Here is a 9,496-nt window from a genome sequence, read left to right as displayed (position 1 = left end):
GTATCAGAAGGAACTGCCTCTAGCCTAGCTGGAAATGTGTAGCATCGAGCCTGACCACCACCTGATTAACCTTCCCCTCTAGGGAGGTCCTAAGCTGACTGAGCCCCACCCAGAGTTGGCTGTACGGGTGGTGTACCTGCTGGTGCTGGAATCATAGGCTGAGAACTCTATTGTGGGAATCTACCCAACAATTTGGGGTGATCCCTCTTGAGATGACTCAAGTCCCCACACTCGAAACAAACTCTCCTCTTACGGATCTGCTGCCCCTGATAGTCTGAATAGTTTCCCGAGGAACGTTGTGTAGATGAAGCATGATAAGAACTTGTTGCTAGCAACAAACTAAATGATGACTGAGCTGGACTTGCACTGTAGAAGTTGTGGCTAACTTAAGAACCATGAGGAACATGGCGAGCTACCTGAACAGGTCTAGAAGAATCACCCATGCAGTAATGGGACTGCCCTCCATATGAGGCACTGCTGAAGCCATCTAAACTACGAGGCCTCTTGGCCTCCCGCTCCTCACACTCCTACCTGTGAACTAGCTCTAAGCGTCTAGCAATATTGACTACCTCATCAAACCTCACACCCGTCACAACATCACGATCTATAATAAAGCGTAATCCGTAGTTGAGGCAATCAATGAGCCTCCTAATCTTCTCCCTCTCAGTGGGAACGAACCATACCGTGTGACGAGCTAACTTTGAAAACCTCATCTCATATTGAGTCACTGCCATACCCTCCTAGCGTAGCTTCTCAAACTGCCTACGCAACTCCTCTCTATGAGTTTGTGGGACAAACTTCTCTAAGAGGAGAACTGAGAACTCATGCCATGTAAGTGGTGCTGCATCGGCTGGCCTGCTCAACTCATAACTTTGCCACCAACGGTAGGCTTCCCCTGTCAGTTGAAAAGTAGTGAATGAAACCCCACTAGTGTCCAAAATACCCGTTATGCGAAGAATCTACTGACATCGGTCAATAAAATCCTGAGCATCCTCCGACTCTACTCCACTGAACTCTGGAGGCTTAAGCCTCCCAAACTGCTCCTGTCTTTTCTGCTCCTCATCACTCATATGTGAGCTAACCTGGGCTCAAGCAGCATCAGCTGGTTGGGCTGGTAGTACCCCCAGTGTCTAGAGTCTCTGAGCTACTTTCTCTGGAGTACGGGCGGCATGAGTCTAAGAACCTTCCTCTGCCTGAGAAGTGGCTGGTATAGCAGGAATGGAGACTGCCTGATCTAGACTCATGCACAAAGTCAAAATTTGGGCTAAGGCCAGGAATCACAATGGGCACTGCTGGTGCCTGAGCTGGTCCCACTGGCTCAACCACATCTAGTACCTGCTCATGAGCTGTAGCAACTGGTGGCTCCACAGGTGCTACTCTAGCTGTAGTATGAGCCACACCCCGGCCTATATCACGGCCTCAGCCTCTCGAGGCCCTAAGTGGTGTTACTAGTGGCTGTCCGCTTGATCCGGTCACACGTGTCCTTACAATCTGTGAGAGACTAGAAGAGTCAAGTTCAAATTTCGGAAATAACAAATCCGCATGACAAGAACACAAGAAAGTGAAGTTTCCTAACACTTCAGTAGCCTCTCGAAGATAAGTACAGACGTCTCTGTACCGATCCGCAAGACTCTACTAAACATGCTCATGACTCGTAATACCTATGAACCTAGGGAAGTGATACTAACTTGTCACGACCGAAAAACTTAAACTTGTCATGATGGCGCCTAACACACCGGCTAGGAAAGCCGAAACATAACAATAAAGGAAACAAAGCAACATAACTTATAGAAATAGCATAAGTCTGAAATCTCAATACAACCAAATACTGCTATTACAAAGTAAATCCCCCAGAAATCGGTAAAATACGGAATCATGAGCTCTACAACGGAATACGAGTCTGAAGCTGAACAATAATAACACTATCTGAACTATAACTACAGTATGTAAGAAAAAGAGAAGTCAAACTGCGACCAAGGATCCAGCTCTACCTCACTCTCGAACTCAGTCCAACGAGCAAGTCTATTGCTAATAATTGGTCCCCACACCCGGATCTGCACAATTAAGTGTAGCGTGTAGTATGAGTAAAATCGACCCAATGTACATAATATGTATCATAACTAACCTTAGTGAGGTAAAAGAAACAAGAATTATAAATGATGCCTGCTATAACCTTTACAGTTTCATAAAATCCAACAAGTACAGAACAATAATGTGAACATGTATAAGATACTGAAACAACTATCTATGTGTGTGTGTGCAATTACTCAAAATTTCTATTCAGTCACGGGTACAACATATAATATGATATGCAGATAATCAGATAATAAACTATGGAAGTTGCAAGTAAAGATGAAATGCAATTCCAAAAAAAACACTGGCAAGACTTTCCTGAACCTTTCCATATCTGTACCAAACTACTGATAAATTTTCCTCAATAACTGCGTGTACATCATCAGGAGAGAAACATCTGAGGGTGACAAAAAAGGGATGGATCCGTATCCACACGTTGCAGTGACAACTCACGTGCTAATAGAATCAACCGTACGGACAACTCATGTTCTACACGGATAACTCACGTGCTAATAATATCAATCCGCCCGGTGTGGTCATAGGCTACCACTACTTATCATAACAGAGAGAAAGCAAATATGCGGGAATACATGTACATGATCAATGACTATCAAGTTTCATACTCCTGGACTGGTATAAATAACATGCTATAGAGTAGGCACATGCAATGTGTGCTATCACAGCTAGAACATACAATTTCCACCAAGAATTAACAATTTATCAAGTCCAAACGGAAGGTTAACCTCAACAAAATTTCAAATATGGTACAAATAGCTCACAAAGGGGTACAAATAGGAGAAACATATCAACTTGAAGCTTATCAATCATTCCAAGGCATGTCATAGCCTAAGCATTACCCCGAGCATGGAAATAGTACCCCGGTGCATGCATATGGGCTCAACCCCACACATATGCACCACCCACAACACGTAGCTATCACAAATAATTCAAGCAACAAATACCTCAACCAAGTTTAGATAAGATACTTACCTGAAGCAAGCCAAATCACTCCTCTAACAAGCCCTTCACGCGCTAAACGACCTCTAGACGATCCGAATCTAACCAAATCAACTAAATATAATCAATAAAAGCGATAGGAATTGAATCCAAAATGTCAAGATCTTTAACCAAAATCTAAAAGTCAACCCAAAAAGTCACCCTCGGCCCGCACCTCAAAACTCGACAAAACTAACAAATTCCGAATACCCATTCAATTATTGAGTCCAACCATACTAAAACCATCCAATTCCGACCTTAATTTGACCTTCAAACCTCTATTTTTTTATTTTTGCAAAGTTTCCACAAAATCCCTCATTTCTACACTTTTAGTCACTAATTAAATGCTAAAACAAAGATGGAATCATGGAATAATGACAAATCCAAGTCAAAAACACTTGCCTCCAAATTTACCCAATATTGAGCTCTACAACTCAAGATATTAAAATAACACTCTAACCCTCGATTTAAGATTTTAAAACCTGCTGCCCAGGCACTACACTTCGCGATCATTGAAAGTCCCTCGCGATCGTGAAGAACGAAAATATCTAGTAGCAAAAACCTCCCACAGCCTCATGCGATCATGATGAACAACACGTGGAAATTCCCAGGCCTCCTCTTCCTTCTTTGCGAACACGTCTCCTTTCACGCGTTCATGTAGCACAACCCCTCGAAGCTTCACGATCGTAGCCTTAACCTAGCGAACAAGTTGAACAAACACTCATCTGCCCTATTTGACTCTCTGTGATCACGGCCCTCTCCTCGCGATCACGAAAGAGGAAACCAGATGCCCAGAAATCAGCAATCCAACAAAGTCCAAAATGAATCGGAACTTGATCCAAAACACACCCAAGGCCCCCGGTGTCACGACCCCAATTTTTCTCCGTAGGATGTCGTGATGGAACCTAGTCTCTACGACTAGGTAAGCCTAACAAATACTAATAACTTGGCAGAATCAATTTATCGAAACACTAAAAGTGGAAATGAACAGTAAAAGTGGGAAAAGGAAGGAGACTTCAAGGTCTGCGGACGCCATCAGATCTACCTCGAGTCTTCGTATGCAATGATCCAAGATGATGCACCTCACGCACCGCGGGGATCCGTACCAATATCTGCACAAGAAGTGCAGAAGTGTAGTATGAGTACAACTGACCCAATGTACTCCGTAAGCATCGAGCCTAACCTCGGCGAGTTAGTGACGAGAATGATAATGTACAAACTGGGAGGAGACATGTCAAACGGGGGCAAATATAATATCTGCGAAAGGTATGAAATCATGAAATAGCTAAGTGAATAATCAACCAATGAAATCAGATAGACCAATGACATGAAAAATGGAACGACATCACCCTTTATGCTTTTACTCTCGTCCTTACCATGAAATGACGATATAAGTAAAATGAAATGGCACGACACCACCTTCGTGCTTTTACTCTCATTCCCACCATGTAACAATTAATAAATTAGATGAATGGCACAACATCATGCTTTTACTCTCTTCCTTACCATGTAATAAAGAATAAATGAGACAAATGGCGCGACATTACCCTTTTTTGTTTTACTCTCTTCCTCACTATGTAATAATAATAATAATGTAAATGCAATGGCATGACATCACCCTTCGTACTTTTACCCTCTTCCTTACCATGTAATGATGATAATATGAATTTGAGTAATAAATAATGCAGACAATGTATTTAACGTCAAATATGATGCCAAGATACCAAACATCAATTTTCAAAAATATTCAACAACTATGAAATAAATAATAATTACGAAACGCATAATCCAAGAAGTAATAACCTAACCTAAGCATGGAAGCTTGTGACGCCCCGACCTTAGGGAGCGCGACCGATGCTCAACAGAGATAACCAGGTCGAGCAAGCCTGCACAATGCTGTCAACCCAATTCACCCACGAATAAAGAGAAGAATACATTTCATTAATTATACAGTAAGCGGTCATGTGAACAACAACCAAAACCTGGGGATGTAAGGCCCCGTAAAATTTCACCCAGAACCCGGGATTTCGTGATGCTAAGATAGACTTAAGTGTCGATGATAGTTATTCAAACAACTGAGGATACTTTTTATTCATCTCTCCCTTGGCTTCGCAGGTGGCCTCTTCGACTTGTTGGTTTCACCATAACACTTTCACGTATTGCAATCTCTTTGTTTTTCAGCTTTCGGACTTGCCTATCAAGAATGGCAACTGGAATCTCTTCATAAGTCAATTCTTCATTAACCTCTGAATGATTTTGTACGGTTCGACATACCTGGGACTCAATTTCCCTTTCTTACCAAACCGCATCACCACCTTCATGAGGGAAACCTTCAAGAATACCCCAGTCATCCTCTTGGAACTCCAAATCCCTACGATGAACATCCGAATAGAACTTCTAATGACTCTGGGTAGTTTTCAACCATTCCTTAATGATATTTACCTTCTCCATATCTTGATGCACGAGGTCTGGCCATATCAACTCCGCTTCCCTATCTCGAACCACCCAATGGGAGATCTACATCTCTGACTATATAAAGCCTCGAACAATGCCATCTGAATGCTAACATGATAACTGTTGTTGTAGGAAAATTCTACGAGCGGCAAATGATCATCCAAGCTACCTTTAAAGTTAAGAACAAAAGCACCCAACATATCTTCAAGTGTCTGAATGGTCCGCTCAGCTTGCCTGTCGGTCTGTGGATGGAAAGATGTACTAAGATTTACCTGAGTACTCGACCCTTGCTGAAATTTGCTCCAAAAATTCCCCCCAATCAGAAATGATAGAAACTTGAGTGCCTTGCAGCCTGACTATTTCCTTGATATACAACTGAGCATACTGTTCTGCTATGGCGGTAGCCTTAACAGATAAGAAGTGCATTGATTTCGTGAGTCGATCCACAATCACCAAAATCGAGTTGAACTTGCGAGGAGTGCGAGGTAGTCCTACCACAAAGTCCATATTGATCATCTCCCATTTCCACATTGGAATTTTTATGTTCTGTGCCAACCCACCGTGACTTTGATTCTCGGCCTTTACTTGTTGACATGTTGGACATCTTGCCACAAAGCCGCTACATTCCTCTTCATATTATTCCACCAGTAGACTTCCTTACGATCATGGTACATCTTTGTAGAGCTCGGGTGCACGGAATACCTGGAGGTGTGAGCCTCGGTCATGATTCTTTCCCGGAGGCCATCCACATTTGGAACACATAGTCGCCCTTGGTACCTTAGTGTACCATCATCCATGCCAAGAGAAAAAGCCGTAGTCTTATGTTCATGAATCCCCTCCTTCAATTGTACCAACAATGAATCGTTGTATTGCTTCTCCTTGACCTCCACCACAAGCGATGATTCAGCCCTATTTTGCACAATCACCCCTCATTCACTAGAGTTCACAAGACGAACTCTCAAACTAGCCAACCGATGAACCTCCTTGGCCAATGGCCTTTAATATGCCTCCAAGTGAGCCAAACATCCCATAGATGTCTAGCTAAGAGCATCCGCCACAACATTAGCCTTCCCCGGACGGTATAGAATATTGATGTCCTAATCCTTGAGTAGCTCAGGCCATCTTCTCTGCCTCAATTTCAATTCATTCTGTTTGAAAATATATTGAAGAATCTTATGGTCCGTGAATATATCCACATGGACCCCATACAGATAATGACGCCAAATCTTCAATGAAAAAACCACTGCCGCGAGCTGTAAGTCATGTGTTAGATAGTTTTTTTCATGATTCTTGAGTTGCCTGGAGGCATAAACTATCACCTTGCCATGCTGCATCAATACACACCCAAGTCCTATCCTTGAAGCATCACAATATACAACAAACCTATTTGTACCCCCTGGTAGGGTCAACACCGGTGCCGTAGTCATTCTTGATTTCAACTTTTGGAAGCTCATTTCACAAGCATCTGAACATTGGAACTTCACCGCCTTCTATGTCAATTTAGTGAACAGGGAGGCAAGAGTGGAGAACCTTTCCATAAATTTCCTGTAATACCCGGATAAGCCCAAGAAACTACGAATCTCTGTTGGAGTTGTAGGTCTAGGCCAATTCTTCATAGCTGCAATCTTTTGAGGATTAATCTTGATTCCTTCTCTAGAGACAACATGACCCAAGACTGTGATAGATTCAAGCCAAAATTCATATTTTGAAAACTTTGCAAATAACTTGTGCTGATACAGAGTCTGCAGAAATGCTTTGAGATGATCGGTATGGTCCTCTCGACTTCGCAAATATACAAGAATACCGTCATTGAACACTATCACAAAAGAGTCAAGGAACGACTTGAAAACTTGGTTCATAAGATCCATGAAAGCTGCCGAGGCATTTGTTAGCCCAAAAGACATGGTAAAAGAAGCAAGATGAAAAAGGGTATGAGGCGCCCGATTAATGAAGATTATCAGTATTTACAATTTAGGCAGATGAATGTAAGCCTTTTAAGTTACCTTCAACAATAACAGAGGTATGTATAATTTGGACACACCCATCTCAGTTATACCCTATTGGGGGCTAACAGGTGTAGTTTAAGAAAAAGGATGGGATATCAGGATCCGGCTGGGTTTAGAGTAACCTAAAATAGTGAATGGATTATTTGTGTTAGTTGACATTTTTGAAGGATATTACAAAGGTGCTAATAGATCTCCTTGTGAAGCACCCAGATGGTGCACTCTAGAATATTACAATTAGATGTGAATACTACCATGATCAAAAAAATTCAGAAGATAGGCACTGAAAGCATGGAAAGGATAAATATTACCTTAGTATGGCTCGCGTTCCCTAGTAGAGCGAGAATGTTAAGCAACCCGAAGAGCCGCTGGATGGAGCAAAGGGGAGCTAAAAGCAAAAGAATGTCTTGTTCGAGTTTTTAGAATAATGTGATAGACATAAATGTTAGCGGGAATTAAGAAAAGAGTTAATGAAGCATTATGAGTAAGATATGATACATGAATGACAACGGTAGATCAAAAGATGACAGTATTACAGAGTCTATAGTCAAGTGAAGGAAAAGACGAGAGGTGATAGGCCTTGAGACAGCAAAAGAGTATAGGCCATAAAGTCATATCCTCATTTCGAGAAATAAGTTTGTGATTCCAACGCGACTACCATAAGGAAAAGATAGACCCCAGAGTAATATAAATCAGTATGGGCTGGTGAACAAGATAAACTAAACATAAATTAGGGACTAAATGATTTGATAATGGTCGACATCATGATAATTTCAGATTGCGTTCTGGCAATAATAGAATGGACAACAGAAGAAAATTCATGTGAAATTCAGAGAATGGTCATTCAGGAAGACGCCTCCCTAAAGCAAGCAATGTGAGCAAAGTTAAGCTTAAGGGACTGTATGTGCCAGTTGTACTAAGTGTCACCATCGCGAGTAAGGAATTTTGTTATCCTTGGTACAGAAGGATTACCGCAAGGAGAGTAAGGGTCATAGATGATGTGAAAGGACGCCAAACATGAAGAGGTAAAACATCTATAGGTAGGTCGTCGTAGCTCTAACTCTTAGTACTCCCCTAAAGGGGGGAATATGGAGTGATGTGGTATTAATTCAGAATTAAGTGGTTCTAATAATGATGGAATGGTAAGGGAAGAATGCGATAAAAAAATAAAATAGGATGAGATTGCACTTATTCAAATCCTACAGATATGCTACAATTCCAGAATATTATGCAAATACGACGTCAAGGAAAGGAAGTAAGGGTCCCTGCCCGAGATGTTATTGATAGATAAGGAGCCAGTGTGAGACGTAAGTTAAGACAAAGGAAATAACCCAAGGTAGATTACGCGAAATATTGATATGAGAATGGGCCAACGAGTAGTTAGTAATTGATTCAGGAAGAGCCTAGTTATGGATAAACAGGAGGCTACAGACGAGTCAGCATATCGTGCTAGATAAACATAGTAAAACCCAATATAGTGAATTCAGCCTCACAGTAATGTCATTGTAATACTTGAGAAATATTCAGATAGGAGTTAGGTAGTTAAATGTACCGTATGAGTATTACGGGAATAAAAGAGAGTCCCACTGGAAAGACAGTCAAAATATAAGTTTTGAAGCAACCCTACAAGCACAAGGGCATGGAAGTAAGTAACTACGAATAATTATAGGCAAGGAAGGATATCAAAAGATCTATAACAAGCTCACAACTTTACAAGAGTCAGAGGGACCTCCCTAAGTATTACAATGAAAGACTAGCTGAGGAAATAAGGAAGAAGGCTGCAACCTAAGCACAGTGACCTAAAAAGGAAATGGTCTTGTAACAACAGTCTCACAACAACATTATATGCACTCCATAAGAAAGTGGCACCTACCGTGGCTAATGAACTAGAAGTAAAATCAAAAGTAATATTTGAGATCATATAAGTTGCACGAAAACTCCAGCATGGGTGGGAACTAGATAAGCTAAGT

This window comes from Nicotiana tabacum, chromosome 9, assembly GCF_000715075.1.
Source record: "Nicotiana tabacum cultivar K326 chromosome 9, ASM71507v2, whole genome shotgun sequence".
In the NCBI taxonomy this organism is placed as follows: Eukaryota; Viridiplantae; Streptophyta; class Magnoliopsida; order Solanales; family Solanaceae; genus Nicotiana; species Nicotiana tabacum.
Note: the sequence above shows the minus strand (reverse complement) of the source record.